Raw genomic sequence first — 12,174 nt, 5'->3', positions numbered from 1 at the left:
GTCTCTAAGTATCATGCTCACTTATTTTGGCACTTTTGGCAGAGTCTCCACCCATTTGTGATTGAGGGAAATAGGCACCTGTCCGTGAGTAGTCATCTCTGTAAGCGTGTCTTAGTATTATCTATTTTTAAGCACTGTGGAATCTAGTTTCATGCTCATCTAGATGAGGAGGCATTATGTGGTTAGCACTTTCCCTCTTGTAGTCACTTCCAGGTACTATAAAAAAACTACCATAGTCATAGGCTGGGTGATTAATAAACAATAGATAATTATTTCTGATACATCTAGAGGCTGCAAGTCTAAAATCATATAGGATACAATCTTAACTTAGGATATATCACATGGGATATAATCTTAACAGATAAACAGATAAATTCTGTATCTTTCTCTCTCTTTTTTGAGATAAGGTTTCATTATACAGTTCTGGCTGGCCATGAACTCACACTGTAGCCCAGGCTGGCTTCAAACTCCAGCAGTCCTCCTGTATCAGCCTCCTGAGTGCTGGGATAACAGGCATATACCACCTTGTCTGGCTCTCATTTCTAATTGTAGTAACAAAACAAGACTGCCGTGGGCTGGGGTAATCAGAGCATGCTTACTTAGTATGTTCAAGGCCCCGTGTTTAACCTCCAGCAATCTCATCTCTAAAGAAGGCCATCATGTTTGACATTACCAACAAGAATCATAAAAGTTCAAAAATCTTTTTGGGAGGGCCCCCAAAATCAAACTTAAGACCATGTTGTTTGCCAGGCATCATTTAAAATTTCAGGTTAAAACAATCATTTGTTAAAATATAAAAGAAAAAGGAAGAGGTAAGGCACTATACGTATGCTCCACCCACAAAAAGAGATTCTTGCACCAAGACTCCCCTACACTAGCCCCTGCTCTGCCCAGAGCCTTCCAGGCTCACTGAACCAGGTCTTCATTCTGCCTCTGTTCTCTTGTGGGAGGAAAGCACAAGGCTAGGGGCCACTGCCTTGTCTCAGACATGTCTACAAGTGCCAAGAAGTCACCTTAGTCTGCCCAGTAAAACTGAAATGAAGAAGTAACCATCCCATACCAGTCTTTGTCTGGCCCATGTTTGCTGTTCTTAGACTCACTGCTAGAATAATTTTCATGGCCAGCCCAGGACAAGTCTCCTGTATGTCACCAGGCTGCATGCTGAGGAGAGATGACTAGTGAACAAGAGGAGGCCACAGTGTCTGAGTCTAAGTCAACAGACTGCTTCCTTTGCTGAGAAATTCTTACTGCCAAAACCAAAATATCCAAACCACACTGAAGTCCATTGAACAGAGGTAAGTTCTGTGGCCGGCTGCTGGTGAAAGCGTGGCATCTCACTTTGGGCAGGCACAGATCAGGGCCATTCCAAACAGCACTACTGTGTGGATCACTACCTCACTTACAAGAGAGCAAGCCATGGTTCCATTGGGCCAAGGAACAGCTCCCAGGCCAGGAACTAATCAGCAACAGAGTGAGGATCTGTACCCGTGTCCTTAGTAATTTTCCCTTCTGCTCAGCCCCATAGAGAAGCTCACACACAGCTGCTGAGGACAATCACCACTTGGCACCTGTGGCAGCACTGCCCCACAAGTGTACCACCAGGAAGGCAGGAAGCATGAAGCAGGCATGGCAGAACCAGAGGCAGCAGGCATTAGGGGGAGATTCTAGATGGACAGAAAGAAAGCCCTGCACTCTCCACTGCTCCCAGGGCACCGCTTTTACTTCCAAGGTTTCCTCTGAGAGGGAGACTGTCAGCAGATCAGAGCATCTGGAGAAATCCAGGCCCAAGGGAGAAATGGTCCTGGTTTTGGAATCAAAACAGACTTAACTTATACCTGCTCTGCACATCATGTGATCTAAATTTCAGTTTCCACATCTGTAATTGGGGGCAAGCACAGCAACTGGTTTCTCACAGGGATGTGCTTGTGGACTAAATATAGCAAAAAAAAAAAAATGGCCAAGCACTGAGTTTGGCACCTGGCAGAGAGCAGTGCTTACTAAGTTCTAGCCTTCCATATCAGAGAAAACTGTTTTTCCTCAATCTAAAGCCTATGGCTCTGCTTCAATCATTCCCTCCTTTCAAATCCTAAATTCTATGTCTATTATACACATGCATGCAATGGTTAGAGGCAAAAGCTCTGAGCATAGCAAGCACCGACATCTGTCCCCATGTTCCATGGATGGCTGATTGCCAAGAGAACAGTAACTTGTGATGTGGCAGGTCAGTTTAAACATTTCCAATGAAAAGTCAGTTATTCATTGCAATATATTGACAACATTACACTTATGTGTGACATACTATACTCTTCCATGCATTAGGGAGATACAAAGCTATGCTCACTTACTGGAAAATTTACCTTTCTATGATGTTTCCTTAAGTTGCTAGGCTGACAAGACGCATGCAAAGAAACAGACACCAGATTTATGACATGATTTAAAGCTAAAAATTCAAGGATCTACTGAGGCAAATATATTACAATACGAAGGACAAGACAGAAATAAGGGAGACAGGATTTAGAGGAAATATAACTGGAAATCAAATAATCTTTTATCACAAATTTAAATCTAAGTTATCCAAGATTTACTAGAAAACACTATAAATTACTACTCAAAGAGCACATTCTGTTTGAACACATGTGATTTAAAGCATGGCACTATAGAACAAAGGGTCCTGATAACCACCTACTCTCTAATATTCCCCTGATGACAAGGATGTTACAGCAATATCTATTATAAAACTGAACAGCCAGGCATGGTGGTGCAGACTGGTAATCCCAGAATTTGGGAAGCTGAGCCTGGAGAACTGCCAACATGTACTACATGAGTTCAAAGCCAGCCTGAACTGGATGGCGAGATCCTCTAATAAGCAGATGAACAAAGCTCTATAAAAATAAAAACAGAAATAATTTCTTGGATAACTACAGAGATGATGAGTGACTTTAGAACAGATATGGATAAAAAGATAAATAGAAGAGCTTAGGGAAATAATGGAAACCATGAATGCCCAGCACAGGAAAGAAATATTGTGCTCTGAGTGAATGATTTGGGGATGGCAATGCACAATGTATGTGCCACTGTTGCCCTGATTGCTGTTTTTGAAATTTTTGTTTTAGTTTTTCTTCTCAAAATAAAATGGGTTTGGGGGAGAGGAACAAAGAAGAAATACATTCAAACAGATATCCAGGAGATTATAGAAGATGAATTACAGGTAGCAATCATGGAAAGAAAGATTTGTTAAAAGAAGCAAAGGACCAAAAAAAAAAGTCAATCCAGTGGCCACTAAATGATGCAAAGAGGAATAATGTAAGATTGACTGGAGTCAATGAAAAAGCAGGAGATACCACAAACTGCTTAAACTTGTTCACAGAAGTAATGGGAGAAAAATTCCCAAGCAGGGTAAAAAATTCAACACAGAGATAAGTGAAGAAATTAGCCATTATAAAAACTCCAATTCACCACTACAAATACAATCTATACCAAGGCATATAATACTCAAAATTCCACAAATTCACCACAAGAACAGATTATTAAAAGTTGTTAGAGAAAAGAAACAAATCACTTATAAAGACAAGCCCACCAGAATCAGCAGACTTCTCAACATAAATGCTCAAGTTAAGGAGAGCTTGGAGTGAAGCATTTCAAGCCCTAGAAAACAACCTCCAAACTAGATTGATGTACACTGAAAAACTAGCTTTCCAAATTAATGCATAAAAATTTCCATGATAAAGAACACCTGAGGAAACCCACGAACACCAAACCAGCACACCAAAATGTTCTGATGGACATTCCTGAAAGAGATATCAAGGACTACAACTCCATGAAGTTCACAGAATCAATCAATCAGGCAAGGCAAGCAATTCACAGAGGAGGGAAAAAGAGAACCAATGATAAGAGAAAACCATGAAAAGATAAGTCAATACATATCAGTTATAATCAATGTTAATGGCCTCAGTTCCCCAACAAAAGAAACAGACTGGCAGAATGGATCAAAAAGCAGGATCAAACAATATGCTGCATACAAGAAACACATTTTATTCAAAAAGAAATTCACAGACTGAAAGGTCAAAGGATAGAAAACAATACTCATGCAACAGGAACCTGGAAAAAAGCAGGGGTAGTTATTCTATTTGCAGACAAAGGGATTTCAAGCCAAGACTGATTAAGAGACAAAGGTCACTGTATCCTTGTAAAGGGAACAATCCAAGAGGAAGTGATAATAGTCATAAATATATATGCACCAAATGCCAACCATGGAAAACCCAACTATACAAAACAAATATTAATAGACATAATAAGCAAAATAAGCACTAATACAATTATAACAGGGAACTCACTATCCCACTGTCACAAATGGGTGGATCAACTAAACAAAAAAATCAACAATGTAATGTCAGAACTGAATCAAATTGTTGAACAAATGGACTTAGCAGATTTCTACAGTGTATTCCACACCAGAACATCAGAGGACACATTCTTTTTGCTGCATATGCAACCTTCTCCACAATAGGACACATTGTAGCTCACAGAACATGCTTAAGGAAATGGAAAGAAGTTGAAATTATTCCAGGCATATTATCAGCCCATAGTGCAGTGAAACTGGAAATCAATGGCCAACTACAAGATTCATAAACACATAGATATTCAATAATACCTTCCTGGATAACCAATCGGTTATAGATGAAATTAAATAGTATCTATAATTAAATGATAATGCAAATACATTGTAACAGAATATAAGGAATACAATGAAAGCAGTCCTAGGAGGGAAATTTACAGCACTGAATACCCATAGCTGAAAAACAGAGCAAGCTCAAATAACCTACTGTTGAACCTCAAGCTTTTAGATCAAGGACAGGTCAAGCCTAAAGCTTGTAGAAAGGAGGATGTTATAAAGATCAGAGCAGAAGTTAAAGCAATGGAGACTAACAAAAGAATACAAAGAATCAATGAAACAAAGAGTTCTGTGATACAATAAAAGCACTTGACAAACTCTCAGCCAACCTTATTAAAAACAAAAAAGACCCAAACACATGCAATTGGGAATCAAAAGGTGGAAATCACAACAAACCCTACAGATATTCAGAAGATCATCAAAACCAAACCTACTTTGAGAATGTGTATTCTAAGATAGAAAACAAAGAAGAAATAGACAGATTCCCAGTTACATATGAATTACCACAGCTGAATCGAGAAGGTATAAAAATTCTAAACAAATCAGTACCTGTCAGTGAAAGTGAAGATGTAATTAAAAAACTATCAATAAAGAAAACCCTAGGCCCTGAACAGATTCACTGCTGAACACAAGAAATTTAGAGAAAACCTAATACTACTACTTCAGTCTCTTTTAAGAAATTGAAAGGGAAGCCATACTCCCAAATTCATTCCTGGAAGCATGTATTATCCTGATACCAAAACCAGAAAGGAATCCAATCAATCCCTGACTGCAAATTATACTAAAAAGTTATTGTGATAAAAACTGGCAAAACAAAACAAAACAAACAAACCCAACCAGACTCAAGGATCAATGGAACAGATTTTTAGATGCAGAAACAACTCCATCATACTCAATCATCTTATCTTTGACAAAGGAGCCAAACATCCTCACTGGAAGAAAGATAGCTTCTTTAAGAAATGGTGCTGGAAAAAACTGGCTTTCCACATGCCAAAGATTACAACTAGACCTATATCCCTTACCAGGCATTAAGCTAAAATCAAAATGGCTCAAAGACTTCAATATGAAAATAGAAACAACTCCAATCTGCTGGAAGATAGGTAGAACTGAAGACTTTGGTGTAGGCAAAGACCTCATGGAAAAAAAACCCCAATTGCCAAGTTTCTATCAGAAATAATCAACAACTTGGACTGCATCTTATTCAAAATCTTTTGAAAAGCAAGAGAAACTACCAAGAGAGTGAAGAGACAACCCACGCGATGGTAAAACATTTTTGCCAGCTGTTCCTCAGACAAAGGATTAATGCTTAGAATATATAAAATACAGAACCACCCCCAAATTCAAAAATGGGCATCAAAAATGAACAGACCCTTCTCAGATGAAGAAGTAGAAATGCTAAAGAGATACACGAAATACATGATAAGGGGCTGGGCATTTAGCTCAGTGGCAAAAGCACCTGCCTTGCAAGCAGGTAATCGTGAGTTCTATCCCTGGCACCTCTCTCACTAAGGCACCTCTCTCACTAAGTCACCTCTCCCATTAAATAGGCACCAGAAAAGCTAACATAAAAGAATAAACAGTGGGGGCTGGGGATTTAGCTCAGCAGCATAAGTGCCTGCCTTGAAGCAGATGGTAGTGAGTTCGAGCCCTGGTACCAATTTAAAAAAAAAGGAATGAATAGTGTCAGGGGTAAAGATGATATGCACACTGACTTCTCACATGCTGTGGTTGTCAGCAGAATGCCACTTTTAGCAGTATCTCTTAAGGCTGAACAAATGCATGGGGTATCTATCACTCCACAGTTCTCTGCTTTTTTTATTATTTTTTTTTAAAACAGGATCCGAGGGCCAGGGATATAGCTTAGTGGCACAATTCCTGTTTGGCAAGCACAACGTCCTGAGTTCAAGTCCCATTGCCCCCTTCCCCCCCCCCAAAAAAAAGACAGGGTCTCAGTATAAAGCCCAAGAGGGGCGCAAACTCGCAGTCTTCTTGCCTCAACATTCTGCCCTGCTGAGTTTACAGGCATATGCCACCATGCTCAGCCATAGCTTCACTCTCATACAAAAGAAATAATACACAAGAATACTCAGGATAGAATTGATAAAAGCTGGAATCAACCTGAATGTTCATGAAAGAAAAGAACAAATTTTGATATATCTGTATGCTGGATTACCAGACAACAGATGAGAATAGGCAAAAAACGTACGACACAGGTAAATCTCATGAACAATGAAACAACCAAGAAACACAATATAGGTACTATTTTACTTCATTTAGTCAAGAAGAAGCAAAAATAATCAATGGTGAGAGATCAAGACCATTGTTAGAATTGGAGGAAAGGTACAAGGATTCCTCATTTAACCACCAAGTCCTATTCCTGTCAGTAGAGCATTAAAAGAATTAGTTGCTAAATGAGGAGCTGTATATAGTACATACATTACAACACTCAGCACAAAGAAATGGTCAAAGGAAACTCCAACTTGATGACTTTGCCTTTATTTGCACAACTTCTATGCAGTATATAATGTATAACAGAACATGAAACTACAGTACCATAGAGTACCATCAGAAAAAGTATAGTACTGTATAAACATTACAAACTAAAAACAAACAAACAAACAAAAAAACAAAAAAACATTGAGAGTCTATGAACCAGATGTGCAGAACTTTACAAAAAAAAAAAAAAAGAGGAAGCATAAGTCTGAGCAGCAGAGAAATCCAAACAGTTGTTAAGCAGGTAATTAAATGAGAAACACCTGTACTGGAAACTAGGCAGGGGCTTCCAGTGTTTCATTTTGATGTAGGAACTGTTTCTCAAGTGTGTTGGCTCTATGGAAAATTCGCTGAGAAGATTTCTGATATTTGCTATAGTTGGGGGCCTTCATTCTGAGGAGCATTCTCTGGTCTCTTTTTATTTTTTACTTAAGACAACTGCTAAGTTTCTCAGGCTGGGCTCAAATTTCTGATCCTCCTGCCTTGGCCTCCCTAAGGGTTGAAGATTCCAGGAATGCACTACCATGCCCAGCCTTTACTTCAATTTTTAAAAGTAGGGCACATTCTGACCTGCCTACCTAATGTGCCAAAAGTACACCGGGCACTTACTTAACGGGCCTCTCCAGTCACACAACTACCAAAGATGAGCTTGATTCCAGGAAAGGAAAAGGACCAAAACAAGTTTGTTTCATGGTTTCTGTGTTTCTGAAATGCTGCATCAGGTGCTCAGACAGTGACAGGACCTGGTGGCATCATCACATTATGCACTCAACCAAGCATTTCCAGGCTGCTACACTGAGCAGCAGCCAGAAACAAATCACCAGGCAACCACCTCATCAGCAGGTGTGACAACACCCACTGCCTGAAACCAACTCTACAAAACTCTTGTCACTACCATCCCAGGTCCTGCCTGCCTGTTTTTTCCAAAAACTGAATAGATTAACTATGTATTAGATAAACTATAGATATATCTCAAATTATAGTCAATATATTACAAAAACAAAACTAAACCATGAAAAATTTACAAACGTGTATATACAATAAAATCCTTCACATAAACTGCTTCCCATTACCTCCCTACACAAATACAAGTTGGCCAGTCATTATAATCTTCTATAGTAAAATCTGACCCAAATAAGCTCTGTCATTTATAAGATCCCAATGAGGAATCTTAACATGGGCAAAGAGGGATGGAGCTCAGTGACAGAGCACTTAGCCAAGCACAAATGAAGCCCTCCTTCAACCCTACGCTCCACAAAAGCAAACAATTTACTGATTCTCTAACCAACAAAAGAAACATATAGCACTAACATCAAATTATTGTTTCTAAAAAGGAAATTCAAATGCTTGGCTTATTAATCTTTCAGGAGAATTGACTATAGCCAACAAATACATGAGGGCTAGTGTTCATTTGCCGATTTATCACTGCAGACTCATCATGACAGCATAGATGTATGCTTATTCAGATCTACCTAAATGGACCAGAAAGGCAACTATTATGAACAAGTAAAATGGTACTTGCTGGCTTATAAACACCTAAATAATAAGCTACTTATCTCCCACTATGCTGTGTACCATTTACCTTACATTTTTCTAGTTTTACTATGTTCTCCCTTTGCATGCCATTCAGTCTCCATTTAATTCCACAAGAGGCAGTTTTGAGATACTGGGCTGAATGTAATATAATTAAAGAAAAAACTACAGTTGTTTCCAACTTTGAGGTGGTTTTTATTTTTATATATTTGTTTTTGGTACTGGGGATCGAACTCATGACTTTATGCTTGCCAGGCAAGAGCTTATGCTGCTGAACTAAATCCCTAGCCCAGTTGTTTTAAACTTTAAAAGTCTAATCTAAAAAGAGAAAGTTCCTAAAGAATCAATTTCCAGTTTTCTATCCCTTATTATAAATGTGATTTACAATCACCGGTATTCTGGGTATTCTGACAAAGATAGTCTGCAAAAATCTTTCTCTGTGAAATCAATCCTTGTCTACCAAATTTCAAGGGCTACAGATAATAGCTCAGCAGCAACAAGCATCTGCTTGGCAAGAGCAAGGTCCTCAGTTCGATTCCTGATACAAAAAAAAAATCATTATCTACTAAATTTCATTAGAAAACTGGAAATCCTTGAGATACAATCCTAAACACACATACAATTCCTGAGATACAAGCCATGGGAAGCCTACATTAAGCAAGAGATCTCACAAAACAGAATCAAAGAAACCAAGGACCATGTCGCTTGGTTGTTGTTTCAAGTCTTTTTAAAAAACCTTCAAAGAGAGGACGGCTGGAGAACATGGCGGACAGACAACAGCAACTACTGAACGCTCTCTAAAGGCTCAGCTCAGAGGCCAGGAATGATGCGGACTAAGGAGATACGAACCAGTAGAGATATGCTCTGCTGACTCAGGAACAAACTGGGCTGAGAGAATCCAACTTGGAATACAGTCCTGGCGCTAAAATAGGAACAGAAAAATCTCGGTGTGGAGGCTCGACTCCGCGCCATTGGAAACCGCGGTTTGGATTTCCCGCCACGCGGCGGCCGGCTACCTCCACAGCGGCTCAGCAAGGAGAGACGCGACCGCCGAGCTCGGGAATGGAGTCGGAAATGCGACGGACAGGAAGGAAGGCTGACTGGAGGCGAGGTGAGTGAGGAACTGACTCCCTACCGCAGTCTGACTCCAGCGGAGGATTTTCTGGGCGCGGGCAGTCCTGTAAGAGCAGGGCGCGGTGGCAACTGCAGCCGCGCATTTCCCTCTCGGACGGGATTGGTGAAAGGTGCCTGGCTGGAGGGACGCTGCTCGCGGACCCCCTAGGCTGGCCTAGCCCAGATCCCAGAGCCTGACGGTGGCCCGGAGGAGCGACCGACTTCTGCGTAGGCTGCCTCCTCCGCAACTCCCTGGGGCGCAGCAGTGAGCTGGAACAACTAGCCAGCGCAATTCGATCAAGCTGTAGCTGACAGGCAGGGAAGCCGGGCCTCCTGTGTAAGATTACATTTCATAAGGAACAGAAAATATGGGGAAGGGAAGCAACAAAAAAGGCTCCTCGACCCCCAATCCTGAGAATCAGGCAATAGTGGACACTGTACCAATATACATTAAGCGCCATTTAGAGAGCCTCATAGACCAATTCAGGAATGAAGTTATCAATGACCTGAAGCTAGAATATGCAGAATAGTTAGAGAAATGCTAAGCACCACCCAGGAAAAAGCAGATGGTGGAGTGGAAGAACAGAAAAAGAGGGGAGAATTGCTTGATGGAGAAAACAGAGAAAGCATTGAGTATGTGAAGCAGGTGCAAAGGGACTATCAAGAAATCAAGAAGTCTACCCAAGACTGGCATAACAGCTTGAAAGAAACTAAGGACAGACTATCTGAATTGGAGGGCAGACTTGAAACATGGGAGAATGAAATGAAAAACTTCTTAAAAATAACAAAGAAACACACAGCAATAATACAAAGACAAGAAGATGATAAGAGGAGCCATAACTTAAGGATTAAGAACATAAAAGAAGAAGTAGGAACACAAACAAGTGAACTACAAAAGCTACTCACAGAAATAATCCAGGAGAATTTTCCTAATTTAGCAAAAGGTAAAGATACTCAAATGTATGAGGCATACAGGACCCCAGCTACCTACAACCCTAACAGAGAAACACCCAGACATATAATAATAAAAATTCCAGAAATTCAATACAAGAACAGAATATTAAAAGCTGTAAGAGACAAGAAACAGATCACTTACAAGGGAAGACCCATCAAAATTACAGCAGATTTCTCTTCACAAACCATCAAATCACGAAGAGCATGGGGAGAAATAATTCAAGCTTTGAAAGATAATAATCTACAGCCAAGATTGAGATATCCTGCACAACTGTCCCTGGAAATTGATGGAAAAACGAGGTGCTTCCAAGATAAAGAGGAACTGGGGGAATTTGCAACCACCAATTCAACCCTACAGAAAGTATTGCAGGATATTCTAAAAAAAGAAAAATACAAAGAACCCAGAAATAGGGGCGGGGAGGCCACAACGAATAGAGCAGAGAACAAAACGAAGAAGACAAACTGACAGCTACTGACAGAAAAAGAGCTCAACAGAAATGAGACAGAGAAGATTGGATGATAGGAACAGCTTTTTTTGGAGAAAATGACATCTTAATAGGTAATGCTGATTTAGTACCATCTTGTTTTGAAGTCTCATCTAGCTTTTGTTCTTCTGTCTCCAATGGTCTAAACAGGTTGTAGCTTATTGGATTTTGTTATGTACGATAGTATAAGAAAAAACCTTTTAAAGACAAGGAGATTATACAGAGACCATTGTTCATTTTCTGTTAGTCGATTCTAAATACTCTATAATGCTGTCATTCTCTTAAATGGATTTACATTGTTTTGATATACTTAATGCTACAGTATATGAAGTTGTACTCAAGGACTTCAGGGAGGGAGTCAATATGGTAACCATTTTTGGGTCAGGATTAGCTGGTGGTGAAACACTATTCTGCTTAAATGGTTATGTTTTGATCTGCCCTGTTTCGCTGTTATGCCCTCTTTTTTTTCTCAATCTCCACTCCATTATTTACTTTTTTATTTTTATCCATTTAATTACAGGGAAAAATATAGCAGGATATAATATAGTAACCCACTTTGACTTTCTATTATCTCGATTTGAAGCCCTGTATTACTCTCACCATCTTGTTTTTGACTGAGGTTCCTATATTCTGTTTTGCTGGATAGTATCAGGTTCGAAAGTTTAGGCATCAGCTGAGAAGATAATGAGATTCATTATAACGCCCATTCTCGTTGACTTTTATCTACTTTTGAAGACCTACAATATCTCCAATGTTTTGGTTTTGTCGGTTTTATTCTTTATGGTTTTGTTCAATTGTATTACAACTAATGATATAGGCAATTCTATTAGAAATAGCGGGAGGCATTATGGTAACCATTGTTGATCACCTTGTATTATGTTTTTTTATATTATCTATTATGTCCACCCTTTTGACTTGACCGAT

At 39.6% G+C, this 12,174-nt stretch overlaps 1 protein-coding gene across 1 annotated transcript in view; it reads right to left on the bottom strand.

Moving 5' to 3' along the window:
• The window catches only part of LOC101787107 (liprin-alpha-1-like), a 66,177-nt gene that overhangs the window by 23,821 nt on the left and 30,182 nt on the right, over positions 1-12,174 (bottom strand). The gene's annotated exons all lie outside the window — the stretch shown is intronic.

This window comes from Cavia porcellus, unplaced genomic scaffold (genome assembly GCF_034190915.1).
Source record: "Cavia porcellus strain 051 isolate PalLab524CR breed Dunkin Hartley unplaced genomic scaffold, mCavPor4.1 scaffold_18, whole genome shotgun sequence".
NCBI classification, from domain to species: Eukaryota; Metazoa; Chordata; class Mammalia; order Rodentia; family Caviidae; genus Cavia; species Cavia porcellus.
This window is presented reverse-complemented; position numbering and strand designations above follow the sequence as displayed.